Consider the following 26,269-nt stretch of genomic DNA (forward strand, 5'->3'; position numbering starts at 1 on the left):
ATGAAGGGATTTGAAAATGAGGATGAGATATTTAAAATCAAGACATTGCTTGACCAGGAGCCAATATAAGTCAGCAATCGCAAGGGTGATACACGAACAGGATTTGCTGAGAATTAAGACATGCATGGACAAAATTTTATGGAGGATAGGATATGAGAGAGCAGCCAGTAGTGTGTTAGAATAGTTGAGTCTACATAACAAAGACATGCATAAAGGTTGCAGCAACAGATAAGTGAGACATGGGTGAAATCAGGCAATGTTACGGAGGTGAAAATAAGTGATCTTAGTGATTATGAGGTCGGAAGTTCATTTTGGAATCAAACGTGACACCAAGGTTGAAAACTGACTGACTTAGAGAAAGATGGAGTCAATAGCTAAGGTATGGAGCTTGAGGTGGGGTTTGAAAACAATGGCTTCAGTCTTCTTAATAATTAATTGGAGGAAATTTTTGACCATCCAATGCTGTAAAAGGATAGCATTAGTTCCAAAGTGGAGTCATATAAAGTAGTTGAAAAAAGTAGCAAACCTGAGGATTGGGTAAGTTCAGAATTCAACAAAGGAGGACCAAGAGATTGATTAAGAGGGGAAAAATAGAGCATGAGAACAAACTTACAAGGAATATCAAAGCAGACAGTGAAAGCTTCCATAAGTATGTATAAAGAAAAAGATTAGTGAAGACTAATCTGAAACTAGAGAATTTATAATAGAGAACAAGGAAATTTCAAAGCAATTAAATGATTACTTTAGTTCTGCCTTCATGGAGGAAAACACAAATAACTTCCAAAATGTTAGTGTAGCAAGGGTCTAGTGAGGAGCAGGCAATTAGTATTGCAGGAAATTAATACTGCTAAAAAAATAGTGCTGGAAAAATTAAATGGGACTGAAATACCCAGGGCCTGATAATCTACATTGAGGGTACTGAAGGAGGTCACCATGGAAACAGTGGATGCATGGGTTGTTATCTTACAAAATTCTGTAGATTTCAGAACAGTCCCAGCAAATTGGAGGGTGGCAAATGTAGCCCTGTTATTTAAAAACAGGAGGAAATGAGAAAATAGGGAATTGCAGACCAGTTAGCCTATATCAGTAATAGGGAAAATGCCAGAGTCTATTATGAAGGATGCAATAACAGAGCACGTTGAAAATATCAATGGGATTAGACAAAATGTTTGAAAGGGAAATAATGTTTGACAAACCTACTGGAGTTTTTTTGAGGACGTAAATAGCAGAATAGATAAGGGGGAACCAGTGGGTGTGGTATATTTGGATTTTGAGAAAGCTTTAGATGAAGTCACACATAAGAACATAAGAACTAGGAGCTGGAGTAAGCCATCTGGCCCCTCGAGCCTGCTCCGCCATTCAATAAGATCATGGCTGATCTTTTTGTGGACTCAGCTCCACTTACCCGCCCACTCACCATAACCCTTAATTCCTTTACTGTTCAAAAATTTATCTATCCTTGCCTTAAAAACATTCAATGAGGTAGCCTCTCAACTGCTTCATTGGGCAGGGAATTCCACATAAGAGGTTAATGTGCAACATTAAAGCACTTGGGATTGTGGGGAAGAGATTGGCACAGATTGAGAACTGATTAGCAGACAAAAAACAGAGTAAGAATAAATGGATCTTTCTTGAAGTGGCAGGAGGTGAATAGTAGGGTCCCACAGGGATCATTGCTTGGGCCCCAGCTGTTCACAGCAAACATCAATGATTTGGATGAGGAAACCAAATGTAATATTTTCAAGTTTGCTGACAACATAAAACTGCTCCAAGGTGTTTTGGACAAGTTGAGTGAGTGGACAAATACATGGCAGATGGAGTATAATGTGGATAAGTGTGACATTATCCACTTCAGTAGGAAAAACAAAATGGCAGAATATTATTTAAATGATGATGGATTGGAAAATGTTGATTACATAAAGGAAGCTGGGTGTCCTTCTACACCAGTCACTGAGAGCAAGCAGGCAGGGACAGCAAGGATTTCAGTTGTTGGCCTTGATTACAAGAGGATTTGCGTATGGGGGCAAAGATGTTTTATTGCAGCTGTACAGGGGCTTTAGTGAGATCACATCTGGAGTATTGTGTGCAATTTTGGTCTCTTTACCTAACAAAGGATATACTTGCCATAGAGGAGGAGCAGCAAAGTTTCACTGGACTGATTTCTGGGATGGTAGGATTGTCATATCAGGAGAGATTGAGTCAACCATGCCTGTATTCAATAGAATTTAGAAGAATGAGAGGAGATCTCATTGAAACATATAAAATTCTGACAGGGCTGGACAGACTGGGTGCAGGGATGTTGTTTGCTCTGGCTGTGGGGGTCTAGAACATGGGGTCACAGTCTCAAGATACGGGGTTAGGCCATTAGGACTGAGTTGAGGGGAAACATCTTCATTCAGAGGGTGGTAAACCTGTGGAATTCTCTACCACAGAAGGTTGTGGAGGCCAAGTCACTGAATATATTTGAGAAGGAAATAGATTTCTAAACTCTAATGGTGACATGGGGTATGGGGAGAATGTGGGACAATGGCGTTGAGATAGAGGATCAGCCATGATCATAGTGAATGATGGACTGGGCTGAAAGGGCCAAATGACCTACTTCTGCTCCTATTTTCTATGTAAGATATTCCACAGAATAAAAACTCTGAGAGAAAAATATTCTCCTCATCCCTTCCTTAATTTGCCTTTAATCACCCCTTGATTTTAAACTAGTATCCCACAAGAGAAAATATCCTGACATTCACCCTGTCAAGTGATTCTTACATGTTTCAACAAGCTCAACTCTGATTCTTCTAAACTCCAATGGAAACAGGCCCAATCTATCCAACCTCTCCACAGAAGATAACGTCTTCATCTCAGGAATCAGTCAAGTGAACCTTCTCTGAACATCATTTAATGCATTTATATCGTTTCTTAAATAAGGAGTGCAAAACTGTGCACCAATGCCTTGTACAAATGTAGCAACTAGTCCCTACTTTTAAATTCCATTCCCCTTGCAATAAATATCAACATTCCAGTTGCCTTCATAATCACTTGCTTTACCTGCATAACATTTTGTGATTCATATACCAGGTCAGTCCTTCTGTACAGCCACGTTCTGCAATCTCTTAAATAGTATCCTGCTTCTCTATTCTTCTTATCAAAGTGAACAAGTTCACATTTTCTCACATTATAATCCATGTGTCTTTTTCTCCCCATTCACTCAATCTATCATAGATAGAGTCCCTACAGTACAGAAGGAGGCCATTCGGCCCATCGAGTCTGTACCAACCACAATCCCACCCGTAACCCCACACATTTACCCTGCTAATCACCCAGACACTAGGGTCAATTTAGCATAGCCAATCAACCTAACCCGCAGTAATCTTTGACTGTGGGAGGAAACTGGAGCATCCGGAGGAAACCCACGCAGGCACAGGGAGAACGTGCAAACTCCACACAGTGACTCAAGGTCGGAATTGAACCTGGATCCCTGGCAGTGCTAACCACTGTGCCACCATCTCTATGACCCTTTACAGACTTTTTATGTCTTCTTCACAATCTACTCTCCTACCTACCTTTGTGCCATCATCCATTCTGCGCTATTACCAAAGTAGGGACTGTTCTTGGGTGTGTGATAATTGAGTGATTTTCTTTTCTCCCTTCCTCCTTTCTCTTGTTCAGTTCCTTATAAACATGTTTCAGTTGTGAAGGAGATTTACTGGCATATGTTGCTTTGACAGAAACAGCCTAAGCCGCTCTTTGTTTCCAGCATTTACCATTTTTGTAGCAGATTTTCATCATTTGCATTTTTTTGCTTTTTGTTCTTCCCAATTTCTGTGGTACAATTGATGATGATTACACAGTGTTCAGGTCGATTTGCAATTCCACAGATCATGCAGTTCATGCCCACGTATAGCAAATTAAGTGGCAAGTAGCAATTACACCACATAAGTGCCTGGTAATCACCACCTCCAGCAAGAGAGATTGCACAAATATCTCCTCATGACGTTCCACCATGATATAACCGCCATCAGGATCCTGGTTGATCATGATTGACCACAAATAGAACTGAACTGGCCACATAAATGTTTTGGTTACTGGAACAGGGCTGAGTGTAGGCTGAGTCAAGAGACTTGCCTGCTGACTCTGAAAGTCTCTCGATCATCTACAATGCAAAGTCAGGAGGAGTGTGGTGAAATACTCCCCATTTTGCCTGACTGGATGAAGCTGCATTAACATTCAAGAAATAAGAGACAAAGCAGTCCACTTGCTTGTCATCCCACTATTATCTTAAGTATTCATTCCCTCAGCACAATGTGGTTGCAGCGTGCTCTAACTGTTGGACGCAATGCACAAAGTCACAATGGTTTCTCTGGTAGAATCTTTAAATGCTCTGACCTCCACCATCTCAAAGAACAGGGCTGAAAAAGCCCCATTACCTTCAATATTCACCATTACCCCCACCCTCAAGTCACACAGCATGCCAACCATTCCATCATCACCATAAGGCCAAAATCCTGGGACTCCTCACCTAACAGCACTGTCAGAGAATCTTCACTACATGGATTGAAGTGGTTTCAGAAGAACGCCACTCCCTCTCAAGGGCAACTAAGGTGGACAATAAATGCTTGCCTAACCAGTCTTTCTCATGTCCTGAGAATTAATTTTTAAAAGTGTGACGTTTTTCTAAAGGAAGAATGATTGGAATGTATTTATTCATACAGATGCATTGACATCAGTTACAACAATTCAGATGAGTACAGCATTACGTGTGTTCCCTGGCCTGAGCTAAGCTGCATGTGTCAGCTTGGGTTGGAGACATTTACATAAGAACATAAGAAACAGAAGCCTCAGGCCTGCTCCGCCATTCAATAAAGTCATGGCTAATCCAATCCTGGCCTTAACTCTACTTCCCTGCTTCATTACCCTTACTTAGCTCTCCTATAGTTCAAAAATGTGTCTATCGTACATAATCAATGATAGTCTCCACAGTTCTCTGAGGCAGAGAACTCCAAAATTCGCTGATCCTCAGAGAGGAAATTGCTTCTCATCTTCATCTTACCACCTCAAGAGGGGATCTGATCAAGGTATATAAAATATTAAAAGGGATTGATGGAGTAAACGTTGACCAAATGTTTCCTCTTATGGGGCAATCTAGAACAAGAGGTCACAGGTATAGGTTGAGAGGTGGTAGATTTAAAACTGAGATGAGGAGGAACTACATCTCGCAGAGGGTGGTGAATTTGTGGAATTCGCTGCCCCATGTCGCGGTGGAGTCTGAATCATTAAATGGTTTCAAGAAGGAGTTGGATATATTTCTGATAAAGAAACGAGTTAAAGGGATATGGGGAACAGGTAGGGAGGTGGATTGGAGACCCAGGAGAGATCAGCCATGATTTGACTGAATGGTGGAGCAGGCTCGAAGGGCTGGATTGTTTACTTCTGCTCCTAATTCCTATGTTCCTATGGTTTCTTCTCAATGTCTTTGGGGAGGAAAGGAATCGAACTACCATCTCTGACAGCCATATAAGTGACCCCTGCTAGAATGTATTCCACGTGTAAATATCAGGGGAGGGGGTAGGATTGTGTTTGCTCCATGTGATCAGACCAGTAATTGTTGGCAGGCACTGGTTTCAATTTGTGAAAAATGGCCAACTGTTTAAGGTACTAGGATATTGGCCTGTAAAACTGTACTCCAACATGAGGCTGTACCTTCATGTTGAAAGGAGAGGAGAAATGGGTGAGGGAGAAAGAGTCCCTTAGGTCACAGGATACTTTTAAAATGGACTTGTCCAACCTCTTCCCCTCCCCCTGAACAAAAGCAAACATCCTTTTTAATAGACTTTTTAATTTTAACTGGGTCCTGCCACCATTTCACCCACAGACATTAAAGTAATTTGCTACTTCTTTTAAACAGATACAAAGTCTATAATTATAGTTACTGTTCTCCTGAAAAAAAATCAAATGTGAAACCAAGACATCACATTCCTTGCTAGGAAAGTAGAATATTGAGGTCATCAACAGAAAAACAAAGAGATCAATACACTTTTTCAGTAGATAAAAAGTCAAAAGTTTAGGCTGTTGTGTTAGCAGTTATTAGGAAAATGTTGCGCACCAGCAAGTTCCTTGTGTTACCAAACCCTCCCATCTCTCAGACTTACAAAGGCCACATTGTCTTCTGAAACCCACGGAGAAGATGTGCCTGATCTTGGCAGGGTCTAGGTGTACCCAGGTCTCTTTGTTGTGATTTTTTTTACACTGGCACAGAAACATGAGAAGGCAGTTATAATTTTACTTCCTTGTTAACCCTCCTCCTCTCCTAACTCAGAACTAGTTGTGAACTCTCCTATAAACTGCGTTAATTCTGACATTACTGAATGGATGCAGTTAACTGTGTGGAGAGAGCCACACTTCAGCTTAATTGAAGGCACCAGCTGAATAAAAAGTATTTAATAATCAAGGTAAACATTTTGCTTTTTCTTATTGGAAAATTGGCTTTGAAATTCCTGGGTGGGAGACTGGTTAGGGCAAGGAAAAGTTACAGAATTTCTACAAGGGACCAGTTCTGCTGGATCTCTGCTCCTTTTATCTCATGGTGCTTTTTGGAACTCCTTCCATACTTTACACAAAGGTACTAGACTGGCGGGATGACCAGAAACCCCCAAGTGTTCTACTTTTACTAGGGCCTATAGTAAATATGTCTGCACAGAGCGGATGTTAACCAATCTCACAGCAGCAACTGACTACAGACTAATCATTGCTATCAGAAACTTGACAACCAAGAATTTGCAGTACTTTTGTTTTTAATTGAATTTTCAGCTAATATGCCCTGGTCCCTGACAGAATGACAAGGTACTTCTCAGATATTCCTACGTTTCAACACGGAGAACCATAAATGGTAGGGCTTTCTACTAACAACTACATTGACAGTGACTTCCGGTTATGCCACCTTAACATCACTTTCCATTGAGATCACAATGCCAGTGCTATGTGAATACATAACAGCCAAATTAAAAAAAAATTGTCACTGCCACTCTGCGCTTGCATTAAATAGGAAGACTCACAGGACACAAAAAGTGCTGGAAGACAGGCAGGCCAACATCCAGGCTGCAACATAAAAAGAAACCCAACTCATTTCCAACTCACTACAACTATAACAACTTATATATATGGCATTTTTAACATAATGAAATGTCCAAGGCATTCACACACGCATTATAAAACAAAGTATGATACTGAGCCACATAAGGAGATGTTAGGTCAAATGACCAAAAGCAGAGTTAAGTTTTAAGCAATAGCTAAAAGGAGAAAAATGAGATAAAGAGATGGAGAGGTGTAGGAAGAAAATTATAGAGTTTACGGACTAGGCAACTGAGGATATGGCCACCAATGGTGGAGGGATTAATATTTGGGATGCACAAGAGGTCAGAATTAGAAGGGTCATTAGTTTTTTTAAATCATTCATGGGACATAGGCATCGCTGGCTGGCCAGCATTTATTGCCCATCCCTAATTGCCACTGTTCAGAAGGCAGTTGAGAATAAACCACATTGCTGTAGCTCTGGAGTCATGTGTAGGCCAGACCAGGTGAGGATGGCAGATTTCCTTCCCTAAAGGACATTAGTAAATCAAATGGGTTTTGCTGACAATCGACAATGTTTTCATGGTCATCAGTAGATTCTTAATTCCAGATTTTTAAAAAATGGAATTCAAATTCCACCATCTGTTGTGGTGTGATTCGAACCCCGGTCCCAAGAACAATAGCTGAGTTTCTCGATTAATAGTCCAGTTCACTATGGGTACACAAATACATGTAGAAATACAAATATCCAGTCAGCTTCTCATTAGCTACTCTCTCAATCTTCTTCCATATAATTCAATCAAACTGTTATGAAAATGGCTCAGGAAGATGCATCAGCAGTGAGCAAAGGGCTGGTCTTTGAGCAGAGTACACAAGATGAAGAAGATGATAATACAGTCACTGCGCGTATATCAAGTTATTAGCATAAAATGGAAATGTTCTCAGCTCAGCTCCTCAAAGCTGTAGTAGGATTCCATACTTTGCAACGTGGCACAACAGCATCTCAGCAAATGGCCAATGTCACATTAACATAGGCAGCTCCAACAGACTATTCAACTCTGCAGGGCTCACAACCAAGCCTGACATGCACAGTTTGTAATGCTGACAACTGTGCCCCTGCATATAGTAGACACCACTTCTCTTTCAAGTTCCTCAGGCAGCAATTCAGGAAGAAGTTAATGAAGTCTATATTTATCAACAATAATTCATGTTGGCAGTGCTCCTAACTCATCCAACTGCAAACGTAAACTCATTCATTCATAGTCAGTGTGAAAAGCTTCCACTCACGATGACATCTATAAACTACACACTACTTTTTTATCTTCAGTTTGCAATAACAGTTCTTCTAAGCAGCAATCAAGCATTATTTATATAACAACTGGCGCTTTGCACACAGTTAGTGTGAAGGTTCCTAGCAATTCATAATCATGTAAATGTGCAGTGTGCATCCAATGCAAAGTAGGCCTCAAGCCCCTGAGCCTGAAAATTATGGGTCTTACCAAATGGAGCGGTGTTGAATTTCGGCATTGTCAATTGCAGTATAGATTCATATTTGCCTGTGTGGCTTATGTACACAGATATAGACCAGTGGGCCAATTTATGTGCTGTAAATGTTATGTAATACACATAAAATGGCAAACTTGTAGTATACTGTACAATGTTCCTGCTCATATGAGTCCATCCATGATTATGTCCCTCTCTTTCTGTAACTTCTTCCACTTTATAATCCCTCTGACATCTCCTTTATTTTGGCTCAGGCTTTTAGTGCATTCCCTTTCCTTCACTTCATCATGAACAGTAACCACCTGTGCTCTGAAGTTCTCTCTCTAGACTGTTTTACCTCTCCACCTCCCTCTTCTCCTGTAAGAATTTCTTTAGAAGCCATCTCTTCTACCAAGTTTTTGATCAACTACCTCACCTCTCCTTCAAAGTCTGATCCCCACATCCACTGCAGACATAGGTGATGGAGGTTTGCTGCAGGTAGGCTAATAACAGCAAAGAACACCCACTTAACACGTAGAATAATCACAAAATGGAATATCTCTAAGGATATTCTATTCACCTTTAGGGATTTCAAAAATCATTCTTTTAGCCATAAAGTTGGCATTGCTTAAATTGATATAAAGTAAATTGAAGGTTTAAATTACACTTTTTTGTTGGTAAAAATTAATGCAGTGTGTCAAATTAATTTGATCAGACTGCTGTATGGAAATTGCCAGCAATGTCAAAAATTGACATGTTTATCTGTTGTAGTTGAACAAATTCTTCAGGAGGATAGTGAAAACTGGCAGATGCCGCCCTGAATACATGTTGAATTGTTTCATCCAACTGTCACGGTTGCTTGACAACACTTGTACAAAATTATTCTGTATGTTTATCAAATACAATATTAATTCGTTAGAAAATAATCCCATTGAGTTTGGTGGGTAAATTAAGATTTTCCCTGGTACTGTTTAGGCATCTACAACAACATTAATGAAATATTGCACCTCAACACGGCAAGATTCTCAGACACCCTGACTTTTGCCATAACAAAAGGCATTGGGCATATGTGCAGCACATATCTACAACAAATGCACATTGCACAACCTGAATAAGGAAGTTAGTGGGTTGGTTATTAATTCCTCAAGTAAATTGAAAAAAGCATTGGCCTTTGCATGAATCCCTCCTTGTAACCCCTTCGCACTCGTAACCTCTCACCACTTGTAATCCCTCCCCACCATGAAGTGAGAAGGTGAGAGTTGTGTGCGTGGGAATGGGTTGCTTGGGATGAGGGGGTTAAAGCACTAAATACAATGAATGAATCAGCAACATGCTGCACATGTTTCTCAGCCTTTTGGCGAAGATCAAATGTCAGATCAAGCCCAAGATCAGGTGCAATGTATTTTCTTGTCAGCTTGGATCTTGTCTGTCTCTCTTGTGGGGTACTTGAATTGGATTCAAATTGAATTTGAATTGGTTTTTGGAGTAAACAAGGAGGTGGATTAAGGGCTCACCCTGTCCACTCTGCGTATTGACTTTCTAACGTTAAGAAAGGAATAGCATTTTAAAAAATACATGCTGCACATATGTTCAATGCTTTTTTTATGGCAAAAGTCGAGGCGTCTGAGTATCTTGCCTTGTTGGGGCATGATACTTCATTAATGTATTTAAACGTAACTGGAAGCAAGATTTAAAATTCATTGTTGCTGCAGAAATTTCTCAATGTTGGTAAAGCTGGCAGTGAGAACTGTCAGTTCCACAAGGTTCAGAACTCCTCGAAGATAAGGAAAAGCAAGCATGTGCTCCCCTAAACCCATCCCCGAGCATTTGATTTCCCTCTTCCAATCTGGGGCCATTATTTGAGGGTTGTGACTTAGAAACTTATCACTACTAATGAAATTATTTTCTCAAGAGTTGCAAAGTTTAATTTTATCTGTTCTTTCCATTTGACTAAAGGCCATTATTTTCAACCAAACACAATAACCTTTTCCATTTTTTGGAGTGTGTCCCAAGGACTCTACAGAGTGTGGAGTTTTGCCAAATGGGTTGGCCATTTAGGTTGCACCTCTCGGCACGGAGCTGAGATCTAATATCAGTGGAACCTGACACTATAATGTCCCTGCTGAATTTTGATGAAATTCCTGAAGTGGCTAGTGGTATAAAAAGTCAGAAGTTTTAAAAAGAAATGTACCTATCAGGCTGCACATCTTGTGAAATTAAAAAAGGGAAACAAAATGGTTAAAAGTGAGAAGGTGAAAAGTGAACAGCCTTAGTAACCAGCTCAAAACTTTGTTGCTGGTTCTGAGAAGGGTCCCACCTGAAGCATTAATGTTTTAGGTAAGAACCCTTTGCTACTCTTTCATGTTTTAATGGATCTTATTTCCAGCATTTTCTGTTTTACTTCATAGTTCCAACGTTTATTTTTTGCTATCTCACATAGAGTTATATTAATCAGTTAAAATCAAGCTAATGGAGGGTGGAGGAGGAGGCATTTGTTCTTCAAAGAGGTCTAGAAATATTATTACCTGAGTCAGGTACACTTTTATCTTGTTTATACAGAATGTAAAGAAAAGCAGTGCTCTAACATGGATTCCATATTTTGCTGATCTAAATAGTTCTTAGTTTTGAAATGCTTTTTAACTTCTTGTAACAAACCATCTAATATCAAGAATGTCTATCTGGGTCTTATGCACTGTAGTTTGTGGAATATAAGATAACCCAGCTTGTAAGATGACCCAATGTTTTCCATCTCAAAAATCATATTTTCGCATATTCTTAACATATATGACAACCCCCCGATTTTAGGCATGACACACTCTGCCTGCATTAGTTGTCAGCATCAATTTTCCATCCCACAATTGGATGTTTTACTTACCAGTACCTTATAACTGGGTGCAAGGGATCAAGCGGGTGATAAAGACTGTGGGTGGAATTTTCCCGTCCCGCCCACCATGGGAATCGACAGGGGGTTGGACCATGCAAAGGTCCGTTGACCTCGGGTGGGAATTTCCAGCCTTGAGGCGAGCGCGGTTGGAAAATCCCGCCCAGTGTTGCGAAGATACATGGGAGTTTAAAACCTGCCCACACCCCACATGGTGAACAACAAAGATGGCAATGACCCATACTTACGATTCACTTTTATTTCTTGGCATATTTCTAATTCTGTTTGTGGAGAGATTTTGGGTTATACATTGACATCTGTGGTAATCTTGTGCATTTAATTGCTAATTGCCCTAGTTGTTGAAGCTTACCTTTACGCCCAGATTTTTTGTAGCTGGGGTATTCAATTTCAGATTCAATCCAGACTGGCCACTGGATTCCATGATTAAGTATAGAACCACGATTTATATCACTAAAAGTCTTAAAAATCACAACCGTACGGCCAGATTTTCACTTTTATCTCTAATTCAGCCTTTACACACTTCACTACCTTTCCTCTGCTTTACTTGGCACCTGCAGCACCCTCAATGCTCTCATGTAACAGATCAATATTTTTCAGTCTGGTGACATACAAAACTCTGTGGAACATATCACTTTTTTCTTAATCCTTACACAGCTTAACACATGGAAAGCAATGAAAAATTATTGTTGAAGCCATGGATCAATTTTGCAATTAGTTATTCAGTTAATTAGTGTTTGATGTTGAATTCTAAACTTACAACCATCCAACAGTAATTTTCAACAGTGAATACTGCTCAGAATTTACTGATAAAACACGACACCAGATTTTGGTTTATGAGAGAAAAATTAAAAGAGAAGAAAACAATAGCCAAGAACCTTGACCTACCTCCTTTTAGATTCAGGACCTCAGACGCCAGTTGTCTGCTTCTTCATCGCCACTTAGTGAGAAGTGCAAAGGGTTTGGCAGCATACAACCCACATCTTTTTAAATCAAGGTTAACTCGGCAAGGAGTGCCCAGAAACTCCCTCTAATGCTATTTACTGCAGTAAAATCTGTCTTCCTTGCATGCGCGCCTGTGTGTTGTTTTTTTTTTGAAACAACACTTTGAGAGCACCAGAAGTATAATGAAATTTCGGGAAACTTGCAATTAGACCCAGTTAATCTAAAATACCTGACTCTCGCTGACCTAAGCTGCGCATTCCATGGGGGCTAAATAGCAGCTCAGAAGCTGCAGCACTCCGAGGAAAAATTCCTAGCCAGTCTTAGAGTGTGAGGCATTATTCTCCTAAAGTTTGTTTTCAGCCCACTTGTGGCTGTTCAGCAAAGAGCTGCCAGTTTATTGTAGCCCAAACTAAGATTGTGAGGTTTAACTCACAATTTGTTTAGTCTCTCTCTCTCTCTCTTTCGTTCTCCTGGTTCCCTCTCTCTTCAAACAAGTTAAGTTTTTGTCTCATAATGCCCTGCCCCTAAAGTCACCAAACCAGAATTTTGCTGCAACACTGGCAACTTCCCGTAAATCTAAATTGTAATTTTATCCTGTTCACTGAGCTCCTATTGGCTTAAGGCCAGCCTGACATTCCAGCTGAGGTAGGAGCACAGATACCTACCTTTTTTCAAGTGCGCAATGATTAAAAAGGGTGGATTGAACAAGAAATTGTGGGCATTAAGAAATTTGTTAAACATGATGGCTTAGAAAGGCAAAGGCAACCTGTCATCTTGAGGGAAACTGAGAGTTACAATGTTCTCTGGGGGAGAACACAGGCCGACGTTTCCGTGTCTCAAAATACAAAGTGCACCTGCTAGCACTATCATACAAAGAAAACTTGAAGAAAGCCATACAGTTCCAATCGGTTTTGTGATCTCCAGCTGGTTTGAATATATATAAAACATAAATGCATCTTACCTTGGATACTTTCAGAACTCACTTCAGGTAAACTTTTAAAAGAACAAGGTGACGTGTTACCTTAACTTGACAGACAAAAATTTTCACCAGTGTAAGGCTGAGCTCACTTACCTGGGGCAAAGCAAGATTTGGATTAAAGCTGGCAGGTACGTCGCTAGGAGAGACCCATGACCTTTCTGATGTGTTCATAGCATCATACTGGTTATGAATCATTCAGGAACAGGTGGCAGATATTTTTCTCCCCCTTTTCTGTCAAGTGTTTAGGAATCACTGGTGAAAAAAAATGGAACTAGCGTAAGGACAAATTAAGCCTTTCTTGACTTTGATTGCCCCTACTCCCCCGCACCTATACGAGAAAAAATTGTCCCTACCCTCAGCTTCACAAAATCTGCCTGGGAAAGGGGTTAATCTCTGAGTCAAATTCAATCAAAGTTTATAGTAAACTTGCCACAACCAATCAGAATCATGTTTATTGCTTGTGACCAAACAGTTTGAAACAGAAATTTGATAATACTAGAAATGAGAGGCGTCTGTTAAAATCCTTATTCACATTGTGATACACAGACTGGCTTAGATTTCAAGCACTTCTAATTGTGACCAAAGCAAATAGGAGGAGAAGGAAGCAGCTCCACCCCCCCTTCCCCCATCTAGAATATTTTCACTGGACATACACCTTGTGTCCCAGCCACACCTCCACTCAGATGAATCTCTCAACCCTGTCAATTCTCAACACTGCATCAGGCTCTAGAGCTCCGCCTTTTGCAAACTCCAGCTGATCCAGGATATTGCTGCCTGCATCCTGTGCTGAGCCTTCCTCAACTGCCACCCCTGCCCTTGATGATCTACAATGGTTCCCCTTCCTCACAATACATTGATTTTAAAATCTTTGTCCTCACCCCCTTGGGATCTCCCTGATCGTACTCTTGCAACATGTCCCATCCACGTACACCAGTTTGTGACTTCTGTTTTCCAGGTCTTGCCCTACTGTGTGGCCTCTTTCCTCTACTCCATCATCGCATCAAAGACTTCAGCAATTGAAAGAAAGAACTTGCATTTATAAAGGCTATTGTACAACCTCTGGACATCACAAAGTGCTTCATAGTCGATGAAGTATTTGTAATGACTTTAATCAGGCAATTGAGATAGGCCTGTTAGAATATGAACTCTCTGATTAAGGGCCAAATTGATGGGCCAATCAGGGAGCCTCTTGCTTTGTACTTAACCAGGAGTGTCAGTTCCTCTGGGACTCCTAATGTCGACTGCTAACTGAAAACACTCTGTGTGCAGTTGTCAGACTTGTCAATAAAGGGATTTTGGTGAAGGGACTTCTGCCTCCGAGGACTTATTACAGTATTTTGAAGTATAGTTCCTCTTGTAATGTAAGGAAACACAAACTTTCACACAGCAAGTGCAACACCAATGGGATAAGTGACCTAGATAATGCCCTGGAATGTTATCTCTTTATTCATTCATAGGGTATGGGAATTGCTGGAAAATCCAACGTTAATTTTCCATCCCTAATTACCCTTAGAGGGTGGTGGTGAGCCCAAGGCCGGGGTGCCAAACACCAGGGCCTGGAGGCTGGGGGAGCCTGGGTTCAGTGTTGTGAACAAAATCTCTCATTGTCCACACTGAACAGCCAAAGCATCTCACCGAAAAAAAACCCTTAAAAAATGGATCTGTCAGGCTGAGAGTTCTGATTTCTTCTGAAGCCAGTCTGTCAGTGTCAGGTCAGTTTCATTAGTTGCTGTGCTGCTTCCGACCTTCAGGTAGCTTCACAATTCCCTTTTTTTTGAAAAGCCTGCCAGAAAACCATGAAACTTCCCAAAGATTAGCAGCAGCAGCACAGCAAATGAGAGTGTTTCTGGTCAAAAAATGGTAAGTGGAGGAGAAATTGAAAGGGGGTTACAGGGAGTTTGATGGGGGTTTGAGGATGTGGGGGGGGGGCGGTTGCGGGTAAGGTTGGAGAGGGATTGGAGACATTAGAGGGGAGTTGGGGGGTGGTTGGATGATGTTGTGGGGGACATGAGAAGGGCGGTTGGAGGGGGAGTTGGGGGAAGGTTGGCCAATTTCCTAACATCAGTTGATTGTTCCGTGATATCCTTAGAGAATCACTGGGTCTCCAATTTCACCAGTGCTACAGTCTCTCCGCCTACTGCACGCAGGTGTGATGAAGGAAAGACAAAACCTGCATTTATACAGCAGCTTTCACAATGTCCCAAATCACTTTGTAGCCAATTAAGTACTTTTGAGTTGTAGTCACAGGTAATAATGTAGACAATGTTATCAAATGGCAAAGAAGGCTTGAAGGGCTGAATGGCCTACCTCTGCTTCTAATACGTACATCCATATGTCATTCTGGGATGGATGAGATGAACAGGGCTAAATGGCCTTCAAAATACATAATAATCTTTCGAATAAAAGGTGGAATCATGGCTGGAGTTCTGTTTATTTTGTTGTGATGAAAATTTACTGTGAGTGGGCTTTATGGGGTGATAGTATATAGTGGGCTCATCATGAATCAGTAACCTGTTTTACACACTGCACATGGTTCTCAGAGCTTTCTCTATTAAGTCCAATCTTGTCCTTTACCTATTATCCCACTCTACTTTGGTGCTTTTAAGTTTCCTGAGGTGTTGAAATATCATGATAAAGTTGCGTTGCATAGTAAATGTTGAAAATCTATTGTCGTGAGAAACAGCAATCAGCAGAGACTTCAGACTTGCCGATCAAGAAAAGACAGATACAATTGTGAACCATTCACCTGAGGGCTTCAATGCTTCTCACTGACAGTGAAGATCTATGTTGTTCACTCATTCCACTCTGTTGCTCGGGGGTCATTTGATCTTTCTACCTTGGGAGCTTACTAATAAAACATAATCAAATTAAAACCCTTGTATGAAATAATTGTATTGAATAATACTATGCACCCAGGCAGAAGAAAGTATTCTACTTCTTTCACAGAATGGAAAAGATCTTGAATAGTTAATCTGGGTTGAAAGTATTGAATCTTTCTCCCAAAATATGAAACTACTTTCACTGTGGCCATTTGGTGCAATGTGCAGAAGACGTTAATGAGGGCTGAAGAAGTAATCAAAACCAGTGCTATTGTCTGTATAGTTTATAAATAACTAATGGGATATTTCCTGTCAGATTATAATATTGCACAATGCTGATAAAATGAAATTTCACTCCTGTCCCCGCCATTTCAGCATGGTGAATCTTGCACCAGCCAATTAGGGGCCACATGGTAGGAAGGTCGGCCAGTCAGAGATGGGAATTGAGACTCCGCAGCCAATGGGGCATGTGGACAGGATGTTTGGCAGGTGCAGGGTTAGACTGTGAACCAGAGTCAGTCACGGCCACTCATTTAAAGGCACGTTGACATCAGATTGGTTGCGGCTTAAGGCAGATTCCACATATGTCAGGAATCTTTGAAGAGGGCAGCATCCATAGCAAACACTGAAGCAGTGGAGGAGCAGCAGATGTGAGCATTTGGGGACTATTGTATCAGCAATGTCTCATTCAGGACCCTTGCAGAGAGAAACACTGCTGTCCTAATCCCTTTCTGAATAATAAGTGTTAAGAAAAGTTACATTCTACCTTTTAACTCTGTCTCTCCACAGAGGCTGAAAGACAATCTGACTATTTTCCAGCACTTTCTGCTTTAATCCCCACCACCTCTTGTCTGGCCAAATGAGGCGGGGTGGGGGGTTTGGGAGGGGGGCTCAGATCACAAACAACAATGGTTCAACAATGACTTCCAACTTGTCCAGAGATTCATCATCAGAGCTTGCGGCTCGCGCCATTAGATCGTCCTCTGCCAGGACCACCCTCTCTAGAGTGCCTGGTTGTGTATGGAGGAGGGGGAGTGGGGGGTGTGTGAGGAAGGGGGGGGGCGTGTGGGGGAGGAGGTGTGTGTGTGGGGGGGGGGTGGTGTGGGGGAGGGGGGGGCGTGTGGGGGAGGGGGGTGGTGCAGCAGACCATGCTGATTAGTAAAGTACGAGCTGGAAAATATTGCAGAGAGATGCCTGGAAGGTCCAAGCATCAAAATAACATGATGACCCTGGTGGATGCATGGCTCTCACTGTAACTCATCTCGGCCTCTGCCCGCAGATTTCTTATTGGGTCAAGAGTAATCTCTTCAATGAGTATCGCTTGTCTCCAAGAAATCAACCCTCCAATGGCTCTGGTGGACAAAACTTTGTTGCGCCTGAGGGTGCCTAAAGATGTAAGAGTCATGACTACTCTCAGGATAACAGGCACAAACCTGCATGATCCTTTGACATTGACCGAATGAAAACCATTGCGATTGACAAATTTCCCTGGCTGGCCTGATGGAACTTTGGATACCTGATCTCTCCAGCCAGCAATTCAGAAAGGGAGGTCACTGTCTCCCTGGAGAGCCAGTCTGTGAGACACTAACGCCCTGAGAGTTGATGGTAATTTGTCCTGTGCCTGTAGACTCCCTGTGCAGGATAATACCTTCTCCGACCATAGACTGGCTGTTGTTGTCTGTCTTGTTCTGGCCCTTGTATAGCAACAGGTCCTTCACCTGCCTAGAGTGCAGAACTCCCCTGTCCCTACAGCTGGCCTCCTCTGTCTCCTTTCCCTCATTCCCTCCTCACTGAGGCAGTCTCCTCCAGAGTGTACAATCTCCATGGGGACAGTGATCTCTGCTTCCTCTGCTGGGCTCCTCCTCTCCAGCATTGCCTAGTATCCAAGCCCTCTTCCTCTTTCTCTCCTTATTTGTAATATCAGCCTAAAGTCTGTGAATAACTAATGTCCCCTAACAGCCATATGCTGCCACCTTCAGCAGCAGACACTGCTGAGACATGCATCCTGTTTGCAGCCTTTTCATCCATTCTTGTGTGGCCTCCTATTACTTGGCGTAAATCATTCTTAATGTTTTTCCCATGCAACTACAAATCACTGAGTGAGCAACATAACATTGCAGTCAACTGTCTCTTTAATAAGCTCAATAGCCCACAATTTGTCTTTTTAAAAAGGTGGGCAGACTTCTTGGCCGGAATTCTCCCACCCTGCCCGCCACTGCAATTGTAGCGGGCGGGTTGCAGACAATGTGAAGGCCCATTGATAGTCGGACAGGAATTTCCGACTTTTAAACCAGTGCGGCCAGAGAATTCCACCCCTTATTTCAATGCCTGCTTGCCATCCGTATTACCGGAAGCTGGTGGGATGACCTTGGATTGATAACCTGTTGTCATCATGTCATATCTTATGTAGCACTGTGGGGGGTGGGTTGATCAGCTTTACTTGTGGCCGTAAAATGCAGCCCGGTGTCTGCCCTGGAATATTTATTCCCAGCTTTGGTCATTATGTAATCAATGGGCTGAATTATATGGGATGCCATGCTCCTCACCCACCACCCTGTTCCGCCCCCCCCCCCCCCCCCCCCCCCCCCCCCACCTACCCACCTGTCCCCCCAGCTAAACGTTTGGGGGGGATGTCCTGCCCAGGGGAAGAATGACTGCCAGTTAGATCACAGCCGATTGATAAGTAATAGGCTGGAGGTTGGATTTATTCCCACACTTCAGGGACAGGAAGTCCTACCTTAGAGAGCTACTGGCCAATCAGAGGGCAGCATCTCTCAGTGTACCAGTAGCGCCATCGAGAGCGTGGCCGCTGCACGCGGGTGATGAGAAGGTGAGTTGCAATGGATCAGAACTGTGTAAGTGTTTGGGGGAGAGGGGGGAGTGGGCAGTTGCTGCCAGGGTTTGAGAGGCTATGGGCAAAGACCAACCCTGGGGACTTTCTGATAGACCGAGGTGACTCGTTTACGAGAAATCCCCCCCCCCCACCCCCCCCCGCCCACTACCAGCCTGTGTAAGGAAACCCACTTAAATGCATCAAATTGACTGACAGGCCACATGACATGGTACAAATGCAACAGGACAGGGGCAGGGGCTTTGCGCAGTTGTGTCTGAAGTCAGTAGTTTTCCTTGTGTAACTCTGCAGCAAAAGGGAGGGAAGTGGGAGAATAGCAGCTTGAATGGACTTTCAGGACTGGCAAAACTCAGCCAATGGTGAGCTGGGGGAGTGAGGAGTGTGGTTGAGGGCATGGAGAAGTAGAAGAAAGATCTGGGGGAAGACAGAGGGTGGGATCGGGGGCATGTAGAAGTGGAAGAGGAAGGGCATCCCGGGTGTCATTAGTGGGAGATGGGGACAGTCAAGTCAAGGAAAGGAAATGGGGGGTCAGTACTGTCCACATTTGGGTCAGGCTCGGTGTTGGTTGGTGGAGCCTTTATAGCCTTTGAGTTCACCTACAACATTCCAATTATCCCTGTTGAGAGGGATCTCAGCAAATCTCCCTTACAATGCATTGAAGGAAGTGCTAGCTTAACCTACAAGTTCAGTCATGTCCCACAGAGTGGTGAGTATATAACTGGATACTATCTTGAACATTCAATAAAGAGTGAACACAAATACACATCCTAGTTTCTTTCACAATAAAGAAATGTTCCTATTCCACTGCAATAATCAATGTGTGCCAACCATGAGGCATGTCAGTACATTTAAATCTCTGATTAAGCCAGTCTCAACAAATGGCAATGATGCACACTTGAATGAAGTAAAACTAAGTGAAGTAATGTGTCATTCCCGTTAACAGCAGGTAAAGGCAGTGAAAACCAATACTACAATAAGATCATTCTGTATGTGCAAAAGTGACCTTTTGCTATCCTTTTCTCTGGCAAAACAGAAAGGTTGCCTAAGGACCCACTGCATCTGCATTTCTTAAGATAATTAGCCGTAGTAATTCAGCCAAATGCCAGTCTCCTTCATCCTTATTGTGTATCAAAGAGAAAAGCTGCACCCACGGCTTACAGCGAAATGGCCTACACCTCGGGACCTACATCACCGGTCTGGATGGCAAGCAGCAGGTTTAACAGCCCCGCTGAGCGCTTCTCATTCGATGAGCCTCCACTCACTCAGTAAGGGAGCCCATACTCCATGAAGCCCAAGGGTAGATCAATCGATGATCCCCCACGCCCTTTGTGGCATCATAACATTAACTAGAGCCCATAGGCATCTCGCTCTGAGACAGCTGGCTATATAGAGCTGGTTACATATATGAGGTGCACCACTCCACAAGTGGGGCAAGGCGACAGTTTCCATGAACGAACACAGCAAATATGAGGATTAAACCCACACCTTTGGCACCACTCTGCCAATGAAATGCATTTCTTACTCAGGCTTTTTTCAAAAGAACCTCCCGGTGAACTTCAATGGGGTTTAAACTAGCAAATCCTCTAAGACGTCTACGGACAAAATGGTATCATTTTTATTGTTGAAGTTATTTTCTGAAGTGGGCTGATCATTATTCAAGTGGGATGGCCTGAGAAGTAATTATTGAACAATATTTGTCATCAAATATATGAAAACAGTTTGATGTGCAAGTATGGGTTATTTAAAGAGGGAAAATAGAGACTCAAGATCCAGCCTTTTTGAAGGAGGATACATCACATTTCCTGCCTGTTTCCTTGATGAATGGTCTAAATGTTCTGCTTCTTGTTCCATTTGTTCAGGTGAAGTGGGTGTCACTGGTTAGGCCAGCATTTATTACCCATCCTTTTTGTCTTTGAGTGGTTTGCTAGGCCATTTCAGAGGCCATTTAAGAGCCAACAACATTGCTGTGGGTTTGGAGTCACATGTAGGCCAGACAGGATAAAGGTGGACTAAAAGACATTAGTGAACAAAATGGGTTTTTTTGACAATTGTTATAAATCAGGCCAGAAACTTTAAAGTGTGTTATGAAGTCCGCCTGGATCATAAGTTTTGCAATTTGAATTTGGCTCGGGTGAGGCTGAAATGTTTCACTTCAGGTTTGATTCAACTGACCCACTAGGGAGCTTTTATCAAACAAAGTTTATTTAAGAATGCAGTTAACATGTATAGAAAGAAAATTAGCAATAACTTTTACCAGTTACAAAAAAAAACAACCATGATATTGTGTAACCCTTAATAAATATATGAAATGTTCCAATCAAACAAACTTTCCTAAACAAAACCCTCGCCACAGGTTTAGCACAGAAAATATGAATGCTCATGTGATGCTGGAACTTAATCCTTTGGTTGGATGCTGCAGTTGTCTTGATATACACACAAACACACTTAAAGTCAGAACAGCTTCCCAAAACACCAGGGAGAGAGAGAGAGAGAGGCTCTAGGTATTAATTAGCAAAACCACCAACTGCAGAATTTTCACTCCAGGAAGGCAAGAAGCCTTGCTTCCAGCTAGTCAGCAGAATTTCCAATACGAGGGACAGAAAGAAAAACACTGCTTTTCACTTGACAACCAGGACAGCTCCTAACTCTAAAACCAAAACTGAAAATGAATCCTTAGATATTTCTGGGGAGGAACGACCTGACCTTGACTTGTCAATCAATCTTCCCCCTCACAATGCAAGGTCATAAAAGATCCCAGAACGTAGGCCCAGAGGACCAGAGTAAAAATAAACAAAAACCCCATTTAAACCAATGAAGCAGCAACAAAAGGACTTCTAACAGACAGTTCAGCAACAATGAAATCAAAAGGCCTGCTTACAACTGCAGAGAACATGATTTTAAAAAAATTCTTAAAGGTACATTACATCACACAATCAACAATAGTTTCATGTTTTTTTTAATTCCAGATTTTTTTTTATTGAATTCAGATTTTACTATCTACTGTGGAAGGATTCAATCCTGGAACCGAGAGAATTACCCTAGGTCGCTGGATTACTAATGTCTCGTTAGAGACATTTGTGACTAGATCCAAAAGATAGCTTAAACTAAAAGAAATATATATATATATTTGAAGGTTGGCAGTATTTAAGTTTTTTTAAGGTTAACAATGAATATCTTTCAGAAAGATTTGTGTTCCTTATTTAGAAACTGCAAAGAGAAACTAGTTGTCCACACTCAACACAGGTACTTCAGACTGCACATGGGCTGACTTTGGAAGGTTAAAGAAGGTCCATTCAAACTCATGATTCTTATTGACTAGAAGGATAAGGCAGCAGACGCATGGGCTGACCTCCAAATCACACACCATCCTGATTTGAACTACATCATTGTTCCCTCACTGCTATTGGGTCAGAATCCTGAAGGTCCCATCCTAACAACATTGGAACTGCGCTACACCACATGGACTGCAGTGGTTTAAGACAGTGGCCCACCATCCTCTTTACCAGGGCAATTAGGATTGGGCAAATAAATGCTGGCCTTGCCAGTGACATTCGCGCCCCAAGGATGATTAAAAGAAAATCTGTGCTATGATACAAAATCTTGAATTATATCCTTTTGTCTGTGTAATCATTTGAATTATAATCACACCAAATTTAAGTGTAGTTTAAAAACTGTATCACAGCTTTTTATCTGGGATGAAAATAAAGAACAAAAGAACAAAGATTTTAAAAAATTACAGCACAGGAACAGGCCCTTCGGCCCTCCAAGTCTGCACCAACTATGCTGCCAGACTGAACTAAAACCCCCTACGCTTCTGGGGACTATATCCCTCTATTCCCATCCTATTCATGTATTTGTCAAGACGCCCCTTAAAAGTCACTATCGTATCTGCTTCCATTATCTCCCCCGGCAGCAGGTTCCAGGCACCCACCACCCTCTGTGCAAAAAACTTGCCTCATACATCTCCTTTAACCTTGCCCCTCGCACCTTAAACCTATGCCCTCGAGTTATTGACTCTTACACCCTGGGAAAAAGCTTCCGACTATCCACTCTGTCCATGCCCCTCATAATCTTGTAGACTTCTATTAGGTCACCCCTCAATCTTCATCGTTCCAGTGAGAACAAACCAAGTTTCTCCAACCTCTCCTCATAGCTAATGCCCTCCATACTAGGCAACATCCTGGTAAATCTTTTCTGTACCCTCTCCAAAGCCTCCACCCCTTCTGGTAATGTGGCGACCAGAATTGAACACTATATTCCAAGTGCGGTCTAACTAACGTTCTATAAAGCTACAACATGACTTGCCAATTTTTAAACTCAATGCCCCAGCCGATGAAGGCAAGCATGCCGTATGCCTTCTTGACTACCTTCTCCACTTGCATTGTCCCTTTCAGTGACCTGTGTACCTGTACACCCAGATCCCTCTGCCTATCAATACTCTTAAGGGTTCTGCCATTTACTGTATATTTCCTATCTGTATTAGACTTTCCAAAATGCATTACCTCACATTTGTCCAGATTAAACTCCTTCTGCCATCTCTCCGCCCAAGTCTCCAACCGATCTATATCCTGGTGTATCCTCTGATGGTCCTCATCGCTATCCGCAAATCCACCAGCCTTTGTGTTATCCGCAAACTTACTAATCAAACCAGTTACATTTTCCTCCAAATCATTTATATATATTACAAATAGCAAAGGTCCCAGCACTGATCCCTGAGGAATGCCACTTGTCACAGCCCTCATTCAGAAATGCACTCTTCCGCTGCTACCCTCTGTCTTCTATGACCGAGCCAGTCTGTATCCACCTTGCCAGCTCACCTCTGATCCCATGCGACTTTACCTTCTGCACCAGTCTGCCATGAGGGACCTTGTCAAAGGCCTTACTGAAGTCCATGTAGACAACATCCACTACCCTACCCTCATCAATCATCTTCGTCACTTCCTCGAAAAACTCGATCAAGTTCGTGAGACCTCCCCTTCACAAAACCATGTTGCCTCTCACTAATACTTCCACTTATTTCCAAGTGGGAATAAGTCTCGAAGAATCCTCTCCAATTTCCCTACCACTGATGTAAGGCTCACCGGCCTGTAATTATCTGGATTATTCTTGCTACCCTTCTTAAACAAAGGAACAACATTGGTTATTCTCCAATCCTCTGAGACCTCCCCTGTAGCCAGTGAGGATACAAAGATTTCTCTCAAGGCCCCAGCAATTTCCTCCTTTCCTCTCTCAGTATTCTGAGGTATATCCCCTCAAGCCCTGGGGACTTGTCTACCTTAATGTTTCTCAAGAACCCCAATACCTCCTCCTTTTTGATCTCAACATGACTCAAACTATCTACACATCCTTTCCCAGACTCATCATCCACCAAGTCCTTCTCTTTGGTGAATACTGATGCAAAGTACTCATTTAATACCTCACCCATTTCCTCTGGCTCCACACATAGATTCCCTCCCTTGTCCTTGAGTGGGCCAACCCTCTCCCTGGCTACCCTCTTGCTCTTTATATATGTATAATAAGTCTTGGGATTTTTCTTAGTCCTGCTGGCCAATGACTTTTCGTGACCCCTTTTAGCCCTCCTTACACCTTGCTTAAGTTTCTTTCTACTTTCCTTGTATTCCACACTTGCTTCATGTGTTCTCAGCCTCCTAGCCTTGACAAATGCTTTCTTTTTCTCTTTGACAAGGCTCACAATATCTCTCGTTATCCAAGGTCCCCAAAACTTGTCATACTTATCCTTCATCCTTACAGGAATGTGCCAGTCCTGAATCCCTATCAACTTACACTTGAAAGTCTCTCACATGCCAGATGTTGATTTGCCCTCAAACATCTGCCCCCAATCTACATTCTTCAGTTCCTGCCTAATATAGTTGTAATTAGTCTCCCCCCAATTTAGCACCTTAACTTGAGGACTGAACTTATCTTTATCCATCAGTACCTTTAAAGCTTACTGAATTGTGGTCACTGTTCTCGAACTGCTCCCCGACTGAAACGTCGACCACCTGGCCAAGCCCTTTCCCCAGTTGGACTATCTACATACTGTTTCAAGAAGCCCTCCTGGATGCTCCTTACAAACTCTTCCCCATCCATGTCCCTAGCTCTAAGTGAGTCCCAGTTAATAGAGGGGAAGTTAAAATCTCCCACCACAACAACACTATTACTTTTACACGTTGCCAAAATCTGCCTACATATCTGTTCCTCTATCTCCCGCTGGCTGTTAGGCAGCCTATAGTAAACCCCCAACATTGTGACTACATCCTTCCTATTCCTGAGCTCTACCCATATTGCTTCGCTGTATGAGCCCTCCATGGTGTCCTCCTCCCGCAGTACAGCTGTGATATTCTCCTTAACCAGTAATGCAACTCCCCCACACCTTTTACATCTCCCTCTATCCCACCTGAAACATCTGTATCCTGGAACATTAAGCTGCCAATCCTGTCCTTCTCTTAACCAAGTCTCTGTAATAGCAACAACGAGACATAGATAAGATGCAAGACTGGGCGGAGAAGTGGCAGATGGACTTCAACCCAGATAAGTGTGTGGTGGTTCATTTTGGCAGGTCGAATAGGATGGAAGAATATAATATTAAGGGTAAGACGCTTGGCAGTGTGGAAGAACAGAGGGATCTTGGGGTCCGGGTTCATAGGACGCTCAAAGCGGCGTCGCAGGTAGAGGCTGTGGTTAAAAGAGGGCGTATGGATTACTGGCCTTCATCAATAGAGGAATTGAGTTTAGAAATCGGGAGATAATGCTGCAGCTGTATAGGACCCTGTTCAGACCCCACCTGGAGTACTGTGCCCAGTTCTGGTCGCCTCATTACAGAAAGGATGTGGAAGCCATAGAACGGGTGCAGAGGAGATTTATGAGGATGTTGCCGGGATTAAGTGGTATGCCTTATGAGGATAGGTTGAGAGAGCTAGGTCTATTCTCCTTGGAGAGGCGAAGGATGAGAGGTGACCTGATAGAAGTATATAAGATGTTGAGAGGTATTGATAGAGTGGATTCTCAGAGGCTTTTACCCAGGGCTGAAATGGTTGTCACGAGAGGCCACAGGTTTAGGGTGCTGGGGAGTAGGTATAGAGGAGATGTTAGGGGTAAGTTTTTCACTCAGAGAGTGGTGGGTGCGTGGAATCGGCTGCCGGTAGTGGTGGTGGTAGCGGATTCGATTGAGTCTTTTAAGAGACTTTTGGATAGGTTCATGGAGGTTAGTAAGATAGAGGGTTATAGATGAG

General features: G+C 42.5%; 1 protein-coding gene across 6 annotated transcripts in view; it reads right to left on the reverse strand.

Moving 5' to 3' along the window:
• Positions 1-26,269, reverse strand: part of rbm47 (RNA binding motif protein 47) — a 207,739-nt gene that overhangs the window by 136,474 nt on the left and 44,996 nt on the right. For 3 of the 6 annotated variants that reach the window (XM_078216514.1, XM_078216505.1, XM_078216435.1), the window contains exons 1-2: positions 13,721-13,925; positions 13,461-13,619 (exon numbers count right to left, since the gene is read on the reverse strand). The gene's annotated coding sequence lies outside the window, so the exon portion shown is untranslated. Of the gene's footprint in view, positions 1-12,331; positions 12,879-13,349; positions 13,370-13,460; positions 13,620-13,720; positions 13,926-26,269 lie in introns of those variants that run through there. The other 3 variants (XM_078216446.1, XM_078216495.1, XM_078216456.1) reach the window with 3 other exon arrangements.

This window comes from Mustelus asterias, chromosome 1, assembly GCF_964213995.1.
Source record: "Mustelus asterias chromosome 1, sMusAst1.hap1.1, whole genome shotgun sequence".
In the NCBI taxonomy this organism is placed as follows: Eukaryota; Metazoa; Chordata; class Chondrichthyes; order Carcharhiniformes; family Triakidae; genus Mustelus; species Mustelus asterias.